We start from the raw sequence: 16724 nt of genomic DNA on the forward strand, positions 1-16724 counted from the left end.
TAATTCTTTTTTTTTATAGATTTTCATTATGAAGTTGAAGCAAGAGGATCTGTTGTTAGGTTGGTATGCAACACAACTACAGATTGTTCTTTTATGTGTGAACACTTTTGCCCATGTGAATGCAATCAACAAACTTATAAGTGCCAATGCACATATGTTATGCCATCAACTGGTAAAGGATCAATAGGAGATTAAGAGGATGGTCGTTGAGCTCAATAAATATGCTTGTATGAATTAGAATTTCTATGAATAAAAATATGTTTATAGTAAACTTATCATTTATCTCAAGGTCTTTATTATTTTATTTTTAAATTTTATTTTTTTTATTTCAAAACTAAAGAAATAGAATTCATCATTGATCCTATTAGGGGAAGATAAGACACTAAATTATTAACAATCTCGATGTAGAAATCCGACTCAATATAGCATAAGACAAAAAGGTTTGAAGCACCTGCCTTATGGTATATGATAATTTTGGATTACAAAAATTTTAAAAATTAAGGATAAATGAGAAAGTTTAAAATATATATTAACCGAATGAGACAACTTTGAAAACATATCCAAAACAATCAATATTTTCCATTTTTTTATTTCAAATTAAGATAGTATAAGGCAAAAAAGATTTGAGGCACCTACCTTGTTGCATATAATAATTATGGATCGAAAAAATTTTAAAAATTAAAGTTAAAAAAATAAATTTGAAAATATTAACGAATGAGACAACCTTCAAAATAGATCCAACATAACCACTATTTTCCTTTTTTTTTTCTTTCAAATCATGGCCACATCATGTTTGAGAAATATGCAAGAAAAGCCTTCTATTAATGGTGTGTTTGGATGAATTTCAGGGTATATGGTCTTGTATGGTAATGACAGAGTATGGTAATGGTAAAGTTATACCATATTTGGGAAGATTGTGTATTAATGTATGATAATAGCAGGTGTTTTTATTTGTATTGATAAGATGGTATTGTTGTATATTCAATCAAATTACTTATTTTATCACTGTCTTATTGTATATAATAACAAATGAAAAAAAAAAAAGAAAAAGACTCATTTAACTTGTAATTCAGTCATTTAACTTGCAAAATTAATCAAACTATAATTTTTAATGAATTTTTTTTCTTAAAATAGTAAAAAAAAAAATTGCTCTAAGGAATTGATAGTGAATATAAAAAATCACTTCAAAAATATAATTTTTTATTTATGATTATAAATTGAAAAAAAATCTAGAAATTAGCTATTGCATAGTATTTATTATTATCATTTCTATAACTTAAATAAAGTAAATAAATAAATTTTATTAAGTTTATTGAGACTAATTTTTAGTTTTTCTAATTTTTAAATAATTAAATAGTTATGTATATTTAATCAAATTATCTATTTCAATCATCCTCTTTTTAATATATACCTAATCAATTTTTTTTAAAAAATTGCATAGTCCCATAAATATAAGAATTTTAAAAATATAACGCTCATTAAACCATTTCAATTATAAATTCAACATAGATTAATCACTCCAGACCACCAGAAAGCCCCATACATTTTAGCTCCTATAGAGTGCAAGTGTCTTGCTAGAGAAAGAGCAAAAGGACTTGACGGTGTTGTTATCTCAGTTGTTACAAATAGTAGGCTAAGTTTAGCCAGGCTGCTGCCCACACAAAAATAAAAAATTCCTTAAAAAATCTTTGCTCCCTGAATTTTTAATTAAACCTGTTATATAAAGAAAATAATTTGAATCAAATCTAAATTTCAAATCTAGATAACAAATTAAATGTTGAGAACAAAATTAAATAACTTGCATCCATGAGACAAATGCTTCAAAAAGTACATGATTTCAGCTTTATTTGGAATGTGAAACATAAGAGTTTTTATAGCAAAAAAAGTGTCATGAGTCCTTTGAAAAATTAAAGTAACTTGATGAGACAGGTTGAAGAGTTGTATATGATGTTCTTAGGGCAAAAAACACCAAACTTGCTATGCATAGCTGTAGACCTACCATCTTCTGCACCACTTGCAACCCAACATCCTAGAAAGCACCCGACCCACCAGAAAAAGAAATTATTTATTACATGTATGAAACAGCACATTATTAGAATCTATTTGTTATGAACCTAGAAATAAAGCAGAAATTGTGTTATATTCTCATTGAAGATATTGTTGTTTAAATCGTACATTGTTGGATAATATTGAAGCTATAAAGCAGGATGAGATATGTGCATAATAAATAAAATAAATATGCTGGAGGTATTGAGATAAAGATGAAGCCTTTAGGAGATAGATAATCTGAAGGAGATAGCATCACAGACGTGATCTGGTACAGATGAATGTACTGGAGAGAAAATATCATATGAGGTTGATCTGGAGATGATTTCGGATGGATATCTTTAACACTCCCTGGCAAGCCCATTCTTCGAGGATTGTAGGCAAAGTTTATCTCTAATGAATAAAAACCAATCCCGGTGGAGGGGTTTGGTGAAGACATCTACAATTTGATCTTTAGTTATCAGAAAATGAACAAGAAGATTATCGTTTGCTACTTGTTCTTAGACAAAATGGTAATCAAGTTCAATGTGCTTAGTGCGAGCATGAAGGACAGGATTTGCGTGTAGGTATATGGCACCAATATTATTGCACCATAAGGTTGATTTGTTGGGGGAAGGAAATCTAAGTTCACGCATCAGACTCTAAAGCCACAGGAGCTCAAAAGTGGCATTAGTAATAGCTTTATATTCGCTTTTAGTGGAAGAACAAGGTATTGTCGATTGTTTCTTAGCAACCCAAGATATAAGATTTTTGCCAAGATAAATTACATATCTGCAAGTAGAACACCGATCATCCGAGCACCCGCCTCAATCACTGTCATTGAAGCAGTGGAAATCAATGGATGTGTCACAAGAGAGAAGTAAACCAAGGGAAGCTATATACTTGAGATACCGCAGGACTTGTTTAACGGCTTTCTAGTGTATATCTATTGAAGCATGCATAAACTTGCATAATTTATTACTTGAGTAGCTAATGTCTGGCCTGGTGATGGTTGCATATTGAAGGGCCCCAACTACCTAACAATACATAGAGCCATCCGAAAGCAAAGTACCCATAGATTTAGATAGTATAGGAGAGCCAGTCATTGGTGTTGGACTCAGTTTTGCATCTTCAAGGTCTGTTCTTGAGAGGAGATCATGTATATATTTGGTTTAAGTGAGGAGCAGCCCATTATGCTCATAGTTAACTTCAATACTCAAGAAGTAATGTAATCGTCCAAGATCGCATATAGGAAATCAGACTTGAAGGATGTACTGATGCTGCGAATGAGATTAGAATTACTGCCGGTGATAACTAAGTCATCAACATATGTTAGAAGAAAGAGTTTATCAGTGCCATGATGATAGATAAACAATGACGTATCAGCCTTGGAGACATGAAAGCCAACTGATATTAAGAACTAACTTAGCCTAGTAAACTATGCCCGCGAGGCTTGCTTCAAACGGTAGAGTGACTTCTGTAATTTGTAAACATAAGAAGGATGAGCAGTAGATTAAAAACCCAAAGGCTGCTCTATATAAATTTCATCTTCCAAGGTACCATGGAGAAAGGCATTTGAGACATCCAGTTGTTGAATGTCCCATTTGAGAGCAGAGGTAAAAGATAGCAGAATTTTGATGGTGGAAGCTTTTACAACAGGGCTGAATGTCTCCTTGTAGTCAAGGCCAGGTTGCTAGGAGAAGCCTTGGGCAACCAATCGAGCCTTGTAGCGATCAATACTGCCATTAGATTTTCTTTCAGTGTGAAATACCCATTTGTTTCCAATGATATGTTTGTGGGTGGGTCTGGTACCAGTGACCAAATATTGGTAAACTGTAATGCATCAAACTCAGACTTCATGATAACATTCCATTCTATGTGACGAGAGGCCTGTTTATAAGTTTGAGGCTTATCTAAAGATAGTTTGGTTTAGGAGAGTGTTTGGCAAAGTAGGTGATATGTTTACGGGTCATGGTAGAAGGGCGAAGTGTCATAGGGTAGGTGCGCTAGGGAGACATAGGGGGATTTTTATTTGAATTGTACTGGGTGAGATCAACTATAAGGGGGATGGGAGGCATGGTAGTGAGTGAGGTGGAGGAATGAATGGAGAAGAGGATGTCTGGTTGGTGAGGAATGGTTGGGGGAGAGGTCAGAGGGAAGGGAGACATATGGGAGGTAAGTGCAAGGGAGTTATTTGTATGAACTATTAACCAAAGAGATGAAGCATCTGAAGCACCTTAGGAGGTGGAAGGGATAGAGGATGAAGAGATTTTGAATAGAAAAACTACTTCATTATATTTAACATGGCGACATATATATAGACGACCGAATGAAGGATCAAGACAACGAAAACCAGAATGGGAGGGGGAATTGCCTAGGTAAACACAAGGACTGGACCTATATGAAAACTTATGACGATTATATTGTCTGAGGAGAGGAAATATGAGACACCAGAAGATTTTCAAGTTTTGGTAAAGAGGAACATAACCAAAAAGCTTGGTGAATAGGCAGGAATCATTCAACACATTGGTAGGTAGTATGTTGATTAAGGAGACTGTAGTCTCCAATGCAAATTGCCAAAACCAAAGAGGAACATTTGAGTGACCAATGAGAGTGAGACCCATATCAGTAATATGACGAATTTTTCTTTCTAATAAACTGTTTTTTTCATGCGTATGAGGACAAGCTAAATGATGAGTGATTCCCTTTGTTTTACAGAATTGATTTACTTTTTGATATTCGGCCCCAAAGTCTTATTGTAGTGATTGAATTTTAGAATTGAATTGACGTTCAACATAAGCATTGAACTCAAGAAATTTTGATAAAAGCTCACTTTTATTTTACAAAAAGTATACACCTATGTATAACATGTAAAATCATCAACGAAAATGGCAAAATACCTATGACCTTGGCTCGAAAGAGATGGTGTCGGACCTTATACATCAGAGTGGATTAACTCAAACGGCATCAAACTCTTGTGGACAACAGAATGTAATGTCAAGAGAGAGAATTTTCCTAAAGGACAAAACTAACAAGATTTAAAAGTGGAGAAGCGAGAATTGGGCAGCTTGTGAGACTTGAGGATGGAGGAAATAATACTGTGATGAGGATGACCAAGCCGGGAGTGCCAATCAATGAAGGTGGAAGTGGTGCTGACATGTTCTTGCTTCCTTGGTGGTTGCAGTTCATAGATACCATTGTTACTGGGTCCGTGGAGAAGAACTTTCTTGGTTACCTTATCCTTGACAAGAAAATGTGAGGGTCAAAACTCAAAAAAACAATTGTTATCATGTGTAAATTTTTGAACAGACAGTAGAGGTTGTGTAATTTTGGGCACATGGAGAACATTTTTGAGGTAAAAGATATGCAGAAAAGAGTAGTAATTAGTTGAACCAGAGCGAGCAATTTGTATCCCTTGGCCATTATCAACTTTGAATTGATCATCACCATTATAATTGTTGGCAATACGGAGAGAAGCAATGTCTGGAGTTATATGGTGGGAGGTTTCTGTGTCTGGATTCCACGATAGATACTGAGTACCTTGGTATGGTTGGGGGTTGTGATGGGGAATACTTTAGATTAATCTGGGATTACCATAGTGTAGTGGGCTTATGCTGGAGCAGGATGCTGTGGATGATACGTTTTTCGACATCTATCAGCGGTGTGATTTTGATAGCCACAAATCTGGCATTGTCCCCTGAGTTTGGATTGAGCAGACCTGTTGTAGTTGAATGACAATTGAGATGGTTCTTTATCAACTTTGTGAGAGCTGGTGGTGTGAAAAATATTAGCAATTGGTGCATCCTGAGTGCTTTTTATTATAATTTTGTCAGCAAGTAGCTAACTATGAAGTTCATGGAATGATATTGGTTCAGGTTTCATATTAAGTATAGTGATGATTCCATGAAATTCTTGACCTATATTGCGATAAATGATCGCGTTGAACTCTGCAGAAAAAAGTTGACGACCAGCGGATGCAAGTTCATCAGCCAAGGCTTTAGCTTTGTAGAGAAACTATGAAATTGATAGGTCATTCTGTTTTAGGTCCTACAGCTCAATATGAAATTGAAGTTGGCAATTCTAAGATACAGAGCTGAATGCAGTTGCTAAGGCATTCCAGACAGAGAATGACGAAGTGAGACCAATAATGTATGGAAAAATTTCCTCATATAAGGAAGATAGAAGCCAGGAAAAGAGCATTTGATCTTTCCGAAACCATGCGAGATACGCAGGATTGGTAGTGGTGGTGGGAGGTTCACCAGTGACTAGCAATTCTGGCGGTGCCGATTCACTGCCATCAACAAGGCCTTTGAGATTTTGATAGTTTAGTATAGGCATGAACTGAGTTTTCCATGCCAGGTAGTTTTTGGGATTTAATTTGATAAAGAAGGAATGGTGGTTATGGGATTGCTGTTTGAGGAAGCAGAGATGAGGGAGAGTTGATCGGAAGAAGCCATTATTTTTCTTTATTCTATGATGGCTCTGATACGATGTTATGAACCCAGAAATAAAGCAGAAATTGTGTTATATTCTCATTGAAGATATTGTTGTTTAAATAGTACATTGTTGGATAATATTGAAGCTAGAAAGTAGGATGAGATTTGTGCATAATAGATAAGATAAATATCCTGGAGTTATTGAGATAAAGATGAAGTCTTGAGGAGACAGACAATCTGAAGGAGATAGCATCACAGACGTGAACTGGTACAGATGAGTGTGCTGGAGAGGAAATAGCATATGAGGTTGATCTAGAGATGATTTTCGGATGGATATCTTTAACAGTATTAATTAATAAACCAACAAATAAATATGAAAAAAAATACCTTTAAAGTTATAAAAAATAAACTGAATGACAAAAGAACTTATATAAGACAGTATGAGCACGATGCTCCTGATAATTATGTGTTTAAATCATATAGAAAGTATACACTAGCAGCTGTGATTGACGTAGTGGTCCCAAGTAAAATTAACCGTCCATAAGTTTCACTAATTCTGAAAGGCAAATTCTTTTTGTCCAACTGCAGACCAAGGGCCGCAATTAATCCATATGCAACCATTTCAATCAATGAAAGTGGAATACCTGGCAAATGCAAAAGGACTGTCACTGAAATCCGTACTTCAAAGATTTACCTACAAATGGAATGCTATCCGTATGGATTCTCAAGTAATGCAATGAGAATGGAGATGCACAAAGCAATTACTGAAATTCTTAAATAAAATGTGCTTATACGGTAGTGAGAATGTTTAAGTTAGTCAAAATATACAAATTATTATTTGAAAAATATGTCTTTAGGTGTTAATTACAAAAATAGTCCCTGTTTTTAAAGTAAAAATTTTATAAGAAATGTATTTATTTACTATAAATATGTTAGATTTATTTTATTGTATATATAGTTAAGTTTAACAGAGAACTAATTAAGTAATTTAAAACTTAAAATTTTGGAAAATAAGAAGCATCAATTCAATATAGTAGTTCATAAACAAGATCCTTTTGTTTATTTCATTTATGCACATTTAGTGGTGAATAATTATGGTTACACAATATCATTCTGTTAAAAATAAACTGAAAATAAGAAGTTTTTACTAATGTAAAAATATGAAATTTAAGATAACTAGATAGATACATTGAAAAGAAAAAACATATTATATTCAATCTGAATGGGATGTATTTACATAACAACACACAGCCTATATATAGGCAGCAAAAAACCCCTATTAATTTTATTATTAGTAACTAGTCATTTATTTATTTATTTACTATTAAATTCTGCTATTTAATTTTCTGTTATTTTGTTTTAATTTTTCATAATCACTCATTTTAAATTTTTCTTTAACTGATAATTTAATAAAATAAATTAATTCTAACAATCTCCCCTCTTTAATTTATTTTCTTCAACATGCCGATCAGATTCCGGTTGTGTATGAACTTTTCTTTGGTCAACGCTTCTATGAAAATATCAACTAACTACAAATCTGTTCTGCAAAAGTTGAGTTGTACTTCTTGGTGCTCGACTGCTTCTTGAATGTAATGATACTTGATAGCAATATTCTTGGTCCTGTCATGACTAACTAAATTCTCACTAATTACAATTGTTGATTTGTTGTCACAGAATATTATTATTGTTTCTTGTTGCTTTTCACTAATATCTTCTAGAATCTGTTTTAACCAGACTGCTTGCGTGATAGCACGAGCTGCTGCAGTGTACTCAGTTTTAGCTGATGATAAGGCCACTGCACTCTGATTTTTTGACGACGATGAATAAAGACCAGATCCGAGTAAAAAGCATATCCTGATGTACTTTTCATGTCATCAACACATCCAACCCAATCACTATCTGTATAGCCGATTAATTTTGAGTTTTTTACTAATTTATACCATATTCCATAATTTGTTATACCTTTAATATATCTGAGCACTCTCTTTGCAGTTGTGAAGTTTAGTTGACTCGGGCTGTTCATGAATCCTGATAATAGGCTAGCAGCAAACATGATGTCTACTCATGTTGCAATCTGATATAACAAACTTCCAACTAAACTCTTGTAGGTGGTTTCATCTGCCCTCTTTGCTCCATAATCTTTTTTTAGCTTTTCATTAGCCATTAGGGGAGTTATAATTAATTTGCAATCTCGCATATTAAATTTCTTCAAAATATTTTCTGCATATTTTTTCTATGATATAAAGATGCCTGTATCACCTTGGCATACTTCTATGCCCAGAAAATAATGTAGCAAATTGAGATCACTCATCTCATATATCTCCATCATATCTTTTTTAAATTTTCTGAGCATTGTCTCATTGTTGCCTGTGTAAATTAAATTATCAATATATAATGAGATAATTAGAATATTAGTACCTATTTTTTTGACATATAAAGTCGGCTCGCTCTTGCTTTTTTGAAATTCTTTATTTGTGAAGTATTTTTTTATCTCACAATACCATGCTCTTGGTGTTTGCTTTAAGCCGCATAGCACTTTCTTTTGCTTGTATATTTTGTTCTCTCCCCCTTCAACCAAAAATTTTTCTAGTTGTTCGACATAAATTTCTTCATCAAGATAATCATTCAAAAATACTTATTTAACATCAAGTTGATACAATTGCCAATCTTTTTGAGCTGTCAAAGCAATAATAGTTCTAATTGTTTCTACTCTTGTTGTAGGAGCATAAGTCTCGTAATAGTCTATACCATACTTTTGCTTAAAACCTTTTGTCACGAGTCTTGCTTTATACTTCTGAACTGATCCGTTTGGATTCAATTTTATCTTGTAAATCCATTTAACACCGATCACTTCACGATCTTCTGGTTGATCTACTAGCTCTCAAGTATTATTTTTCTCTATCATGCGGATTTCATCATCCATAGCTTTTATCTAATTTTGTTGTTTCTCAACTTCTTCAAAACTCTGTGGCCCGATTAGAAAGAAATTACATGACTCATAAATTTCTGCTGAACTTCTTACTCTTCTTGGAGCTGACTCTGGAGTATTTAGTATTTCTATTAGAACCCAGGCTTGAACTTGGACTAGAAGTTGAGCTTGAACTAAACTCATTTTGTCTTGGAGTGCTATATGGAGTAGTTTGTCCTCCCAATGAGATAATTGTTGCAGACGACTACTTTTATTGAACCTTCTCATCTTCCTAATTCGGGGAAGCATTCTCATCGAACACAATATATCTATTGATCATCAACTTCTTCTTCTCTAAATTGTACACCCTGTACCCTTTTGTACCATCAGCATAGCCTGCAAAAATACATCTTTCACTTTTGTTATCAAATTGTGATCTATTTTTGGTTGGTACATGAGCATAACATACACAACCGAAAATCTTCATATGGTTAATCATTGGCTTAACACCACTCCATGCTTCAATTAGAGTTTAATTTGGAACAGATTTTATCGAATTCCTGTTCAAGATATAAACTACTATATTTACTGCTTCTGCCCAAAAAGTGTTAGGCAAATATTTCTCCTTTAGCATTGATCTAGCCATCTCGACAATTATGTGATTCCTTCTTTCAACGACACCATTTTGTTGAATAGTATATGCTACTATCAATTGTCTCCGAATACTGCGTTCTTCATAAAAACTATTAAGTTCTTCGAGGTAAACTCACCACCTCGATCACTTCGTAAAACTTTATTTTTACAATCACTTTGATTTTCCACCATGGCTTTAAATTTTCTGAACATTTCAAAGGCCTTTGATTTTTTTAAAAAAAAATATATCCACGTCATCCTTAAATAAGCTTCAACAAAAATTAGAAAATACCAGTTTTGGCTCTATGAAGATGTTTGCATCTTTCTACATATGTCGATGTGTACTAGTTCAAGTGGTGCACGTGCTCGCCAAGACCCTCCAGATGGAAAAGATGCTCGCTGTTGTTTGCCAAAGATGCATTATTCACATGTGCTCGACTTTGTGTTGATAAATGGTAGGCCCCGAACCATAGTTTTGACTCTTAATAGATTTAAAGTATTATAGTTGATATGATCATACTTTTTATGCCATACTTCTGAGCAGTCAACAACTTCAGTTCGTAATGCCATTTATGAAGCATATTTAATTTGCAACAGAAAATTTATGGACTTCTGCATGTCAACTCTAGCAAGGAGATAATTATTATTTCTCCGATCGAAAATTTTGCAACCTCTATCTTCAAAATGAACTGCATAACTATTTTGTAAAAGTTTTCTGATACTCAACAAATTTTTCTTCAGATCTGGCACTAATAGCACATCTCGAAAAAATTTAGGTCTCATCTTAGTTTGTACTGCAATACTGCCTATGCCTTTAACTTGAACCATGTGGCCATTTCCCATGTGTACCTTGGTTTCATATGATATATCTATATCTTTGAACAATTTTTAGTTACCTCTCATGTGGTTTGTGCAACCACTATCCAGATACCAAATATCATCTTTTTCTTCTGTTGCAGGATGGCATGTGAAGAAAATATTTTCATAATTTTCATTTTTTTTATGAAATTTACGCGATCCTGAACTTAACTTCTACTTCTACAGTATTTTATGATGTGACTGTGCTGTTTGTATTTGTTGCAGTGTTTCTTCTTCCAACATCTCAACGTACTATGATTTGATTTCTTACATATGTCATACCACATTTATGAACTTGAACCTACTTCTCATTCAGTTTGATTTTGTTGTTTCTCTATATTCTGTCCTCTTTTTTTCTGATAATTTTTTTGATTTGTCAAAACCGTTTGAATTCTAAAACTAGTGCTAAAAGCACTTTCAACAGAGTTGCTCCCACTCTGTAATTTCCTTGCCTCGTGCGACTCCAACAAACTCATCAATTGTTGAATTGTAAGAGTAGACAAATCTTTCGACTCTTCAATTGCTGCAACAATATATTCATATTTTTTAGATAAGCTAATTAAAAAAAATTCTACTTTTTAATCAACAATTTCTTCACTAAAATTTCGCATCTGGTTCATGATCTCGATCACCTTCGAGAAATACTCTTTTATTTTTTCAGACTCTTTCATTTGTAAATTTTAAAATTGTTTGCGCAAGGTCTGCAACTTCACGGCGATCACCTTTGTGGATCCTTGGAACTCTTATTGCAATATATCCCATGCTTCTTTCAATCTAGTTGCCCCAATTATCCGAGAGAACAAACTATCTGCAACACCTTGTTGTATGAGAAACAAGGCTCTAGCATCCTTTATCTGATCTTCCTCTAACTTCTTTGTTTCTGCTGGTGTTAGTTGATGCCCAGCAACAAATTGAGAATAACCATTCTCAACTATATCCCACAACCGTTGTGATCGTAGCAACGTTCGCATTTTTATCTTCCATACATCATAATTTTCACCCAAAAGATGGAACTATTGTTTGTGTCATACTTACGCCAACACCTGAACCCATCAATTAAAAAATGTTTCTTTTTTTACGAACGTAAGTTCACTACTTCGTTAATGCTCATCCTCGAACCAACCTCTGATACTAGTTGTTGGAAATAAACTGAAGATAAGACGTTTTTACTAATACAAAAATATGAAATTTAAGATAACTAGAGAGATATATCGAAAAGAGAAAATATATTATATTCAATCTGAATGGAATGCACATACAGAACAACACATAACCTATATATAGGCAGCAAAAATACCCTGTTAATTTTTCTATTGGTAACTGTCCATTTATTTATTTAATTACTATTAAATTCTTCTATTTAATTTTTACTATTTAATTTTCTGTTATTTTGTTTTAATTTTTCATAACCACTCATTTTAAATTTTTTTAACTGATAATCTAATAAAATAAATTAATTTTAACACATTCACTATCTTACTATCTAAAAGGAGAAGAAAGGGAAAAAAAAGTTTTCAGGTGTTCTTTTCTTTTTTTTTTTATGAAACATGAAGAATTAAGGAGTTTAACATGAAGATCTTCACAAGAAATGTTTAAGAATTAAGTTAACCTCTTTTATCTCCTCATCTTTCTCAGAAACTGAAAAGCTTAACAGAATCCATAGAATTGTAGAAAATACCAAAAACGACAGCATAGTCACTATTGAGGACGTCACTGCTAGTGCCACCACCACTAGGGCAAAAGGCATTAGCATTAGCAAGTTTCAGAAAAGTCAAGTATGTTGTTTCCATAAAGCCTATAGCCCCAAGCCCCATACACCACAGGTACGCGAAATTAGTAGCAGATATAGGATGAGGAGGAGGAAGAGATGATGATGATGATTATGATGCAGTGGACTCCGATTCCGCATCTTGACTTGACTCAGAAGATAAGCATTTAGTAGGGACCAACAACAGGATCTAAGTCAATCCCTGGTTCCAAAAAAATGAAATGAGAAACGTGTATAGCATATATACACAGGCGAAGAAAAATAAATTACCTTAAATTGGATCGAATGAAGGCCAGAAACAGAAAAAGAGAACTGGCGCAACAACCAGAGATGATATGTGGATGATGAGAATCCATCACCGTCAAATCCGACAAAGGCTGGAGAGGCAGGCCCGAGCTTGAAAGAGGAGAGTCGCGGGTCTGATAGAAAGAAACCTGGAGGAGGAGAAAGAAAACCTTGGTTTTATGGGAGAATTTAATTTTTTGAAATTAGTCAAGGAGAAATATAGAATTAAGAAAAAATGGTGAGGGTATAAATAGAAGCAAAATTTTTTAACGCTCAAAAATTACTGATGATTCGGTAATTTGCAAAAGTGGAAAAAATAGTAGTTTGAAGAATTATGGAAGAACAATCACAAAATTATGCCATGTGTTTGAAAGTGGATCCAAACAAGGTAAAATTATCTCTTTACTATACCATATATTATTAAACCACAATCAAAACACATTCTAACAGTTTATTTCCTCATTTTCAAACAATCTTTAAACACCTCCATATAACTTGATTTTACACTCCCTATTCATTGTTAAAGCTTAACAATCGATAAATAACCAAAATGAAAGGTAAAAACATAAACCTTCATTGAATATCGAATTCCTCTTTTTTATTGGAACATGTTGTTTGAATTAATTAATGTTTAGGTAGAATAATCTCAAAACCAAAGGGCAAATATTCTTTAACTAATCTGTATAAAAAAATCATACACAAATTAGAAGCTACTAAGGAAGAAATTCATATCTAAATGAGAGGAAAAATAAACATGAGATGGTGCAAAACCACAATTGAGTGAGGGAATTTCCAGGTCAACACACCACATGAACAAAATCCATAAAGAAAAAAAAAAAAACAAAAACAGAAAAAAAAAAACAAAAAAAAATATTAAGGAACTATACCATATGGAATGCATGTATTAGAAAAAATTTAAAAGAAAATTCAGGCTAAACCAACTTATCATACCCAAAATCAATAACTTTATTATTATAAATAATATAATATGTCTTATCTCAGTAAAATAAATATTTCGAGTCATTATTTTATAAGTTATCTAAAAATATAATTCAGTATAGGAGCAGTCACAAGACAGTAAATTTCTAATGTATTTATCCACCCAACATTACCTCTATTCATATTAAGATTTCATTTTATTTCAGGCATGCTTTACACTAGAAGAGTAGATAGTAAATTTTTCATAAATATACCTATAAAATTTCATTAACAAAAATTGATGTTTTAGACCATATTACGCATTATCTAAACAAAACTCAAACTCTAGTACACATTGTTACTCAATGACATGAATTAAGTACAATGATAATTATACCAAGTATTTCTTTCCACAAAGCAATTCAACTTCTCATAAATAAATTTCTATACGAATCACCTAAATGAATTCCGTTATTTACAATCATACTTGTACCAAAGATTTTTTTTTTTTGCAAAGAAGCATTCCAACTTCTCATAACTATATAAACAATAAGCAAATCCTAGGATCTTTTCCTTTTTTACATCACCACCTTTTGTTCTTTTCTTCGAGGACCCCCTGACCTTTTCTTTTTCAATTTTCGTCTCTCTTGCTCTCGATTCCTCTAGATTTCTCAAACCTCTCTCCTTCAACACCAGATTCTCTTAAACCCCTCGTTTTTTCTCAAACTAGCTCTCGTACTCTTTGTTCTTCTCTTGAAGTCCCCTCCTCTTTTTTCTCGTCTCCCTTCAAGCCCGAAGCAAAAGCCTTCTTTCTCTCTGTCGACTTCTCTTCTTGTCTTCCTCACTCTCTTCCACCATGATCTACCCTTACCAAAGGCCTTTCTTTTTATAGTTAAAATCCAAACCTAATCGACTTCAGATTGACAATCCACTTGCTTTGCATTTCTCTCATTGCTTCAGAACTCCACCATCTGCATCTCCTCTCTATTTCATCCCTTTTTGTACTCGAATAATCAACATCATTATCCATCAAGATCTTCATCATCTGTCATCATCATGCCACCTGCTCCCTCTTTTTTCTTTATCTGTTGCAGCCCTCTCCACAACCACGCCTTTCTTCGAGTTTTTGGTTTCTTCAAGGCCATCTCATCATCGTCATTGACTCCTCGTGCTGCGGCTACATCTGATCACACCACCTGTTCCCTCATTCTCTCTCTCTCTCTCACTCTCTCTCTCTCTCTCTCCCATTTTTGTTGTTTGCATTTATAAGAGAGGAAAACTAACTAAACGGTGTCGTTTTTTCGATAAGCAATGGTTGTGCATCCTAGGCTTTTGCTTTTAAATCGGGTTGGCCATGTAGAAAATTGGATTAGGGCTTTTGTTTGGGTCTTGAATTAGAATGGATTTCTCCACTATAAAAGAAGGCTTTGGGATGGATATTAGGTTTGAAATAATTTCGATTTTGGGCTTTGATGTTACAAATGAAATAAACCTTAATTTGGGACTGGGTTTAGGTTTCTTAAACCAATTTGGGTTTAGGAATTAGGTTGGGTCAAAATGAATTTTTAATTTGGATTTGGGCAAAAGTGACAAATTAAAGATTTTGAATGATGGGTTGGATTTAAGTCACTAATAATGATAGTAATAATAATATTTTTTTATAAAACAATCAAGAATATTAAAAAATCATTCAATTTTTGTCTATATCATACAATCTTAGAATACATAAAAAGCTTAGGTTGTACAGATTATAAATAAAAAAATTTTGTTGGGCAATTAAGTTTTTTTCCAAAAAAATAAAAAAAGTAACCAGAATACATTATCACATGATTCCCCTGCAACTGCAATCATTAACTTTTAATAATTAGTAACTTATTCATTTTAATTCAAATATTATAATCTTAGTGTTTATAGAAAGCTGATAAAATGCAACTTAAAGATAAAATGTTTTGGTTGTCAAAAGTTGGCAAAAATTTTGAAAATGTGCCAAAAACGTTATGGTGCGTAGTTCATGTTCCACTACGACACTTAATTTTTTAAAATTCATATATTTTTCAATTCTAACTAAAATCACACAATCTTGATGTCTACGAAAAAAATATAATGTATAGATTATAAATAAATTAGATTAGTTATAGAAAATTGACAAAAAAAATTAAAAATGTGTCCAAGAGTATTACCGCTACAATAACTCTTTCATTTCTTATACATATACATGTTCTTTTATTTTCTGTAGTTTAATATCGTGCAATAGAATTCTAATTTAGGGTTTAGGAGACTTACCTTCTTGTTTTAGACCTCCTTTTTTTTTTTCCTCTCTTTTTTCTCCTCTCTTTTATACTTATGATTTTAGAATCCTTTAATTAAACCATAACAATTAACTAGAAATGTTCTTTTCGAAATTACAAAAAGACCTAATAACAAATATTAAATAACAAAAATTTTATAGTTTTTACAAAATAATAATATAACTTCTTTTGGCCCACAACTGAAGTTATTTATTTCCCTAAGATGGGCATTACATGGCTTGTTCTCTTGTCCTATTTTTGCATTTGTATCTCTTCTGTAGCTCTATTTTCTACTTTTTTTCTACTCTCTTTTCTCCTCTCTTTGTCATTCAGAAAAAGAAAAAATGAGAAACAATGTTGTTTATGGATTAAAGTGATTGTAGGACCTGGGCTGGTGCTAATGGGTCAGGGCTTGCACTTTGGATCATATTTAAATTGGCTAGACCTTGACTTTAATAGCCTTGAATCTAACTTGAGACTTGATTGATTTAATAGGTTTTCTTAGGTTTTCATTTAATTTCGGTCAAGCTTAAATTAAAAGGGTTAGGCAAGTGGGTTATAATAACAATTTTAAATATATTTTAAGTAAAAGTAAAAGAACTTTG

At 32.9% G+C, this 16724-nt stretch overlaps 1 pseudogene across 1 annotated transcript; it reads right to left on the reverse strand.

Moving 5' to 3' along the window:
* Window positions 1-1664: 1664 nt before the first annotated feature.
* LOC148253334 (thiol-disulfide oxidoreductase LTO1-like) lies at window positions 1665-13475 on the reverse strand (annotated as a pseudogene). The gene is made up of 4 exons (XR_015821635.1): window positions 12899-13475; window positions 12539-12830; window positions 6849-7105; window positions 1665-2029 (listed from the first exon to the last, which is right to left on the reverse strand). The product of XR_015821635.1 is annotated as a thiol-disulfide oxidoreductase LTO1-like (transcript).
* Window positions 13476-16724: the final 3249 nt, after the last annotated feature.

This window comes from Carica papaya, chromosome 6, assembly GCF_054855325.1.
Source record: "Carica papaya isolate Zhongbai chromosome 6, ASM5485532v1, whole genome shotgun sequence".
Classification (NCBI taxonomy): Eukaryota; Viridiplantae; Streptophyta; class Magnoliopsida; order Brassicales; family Caricaceae; genus Carica; species Carica papaya.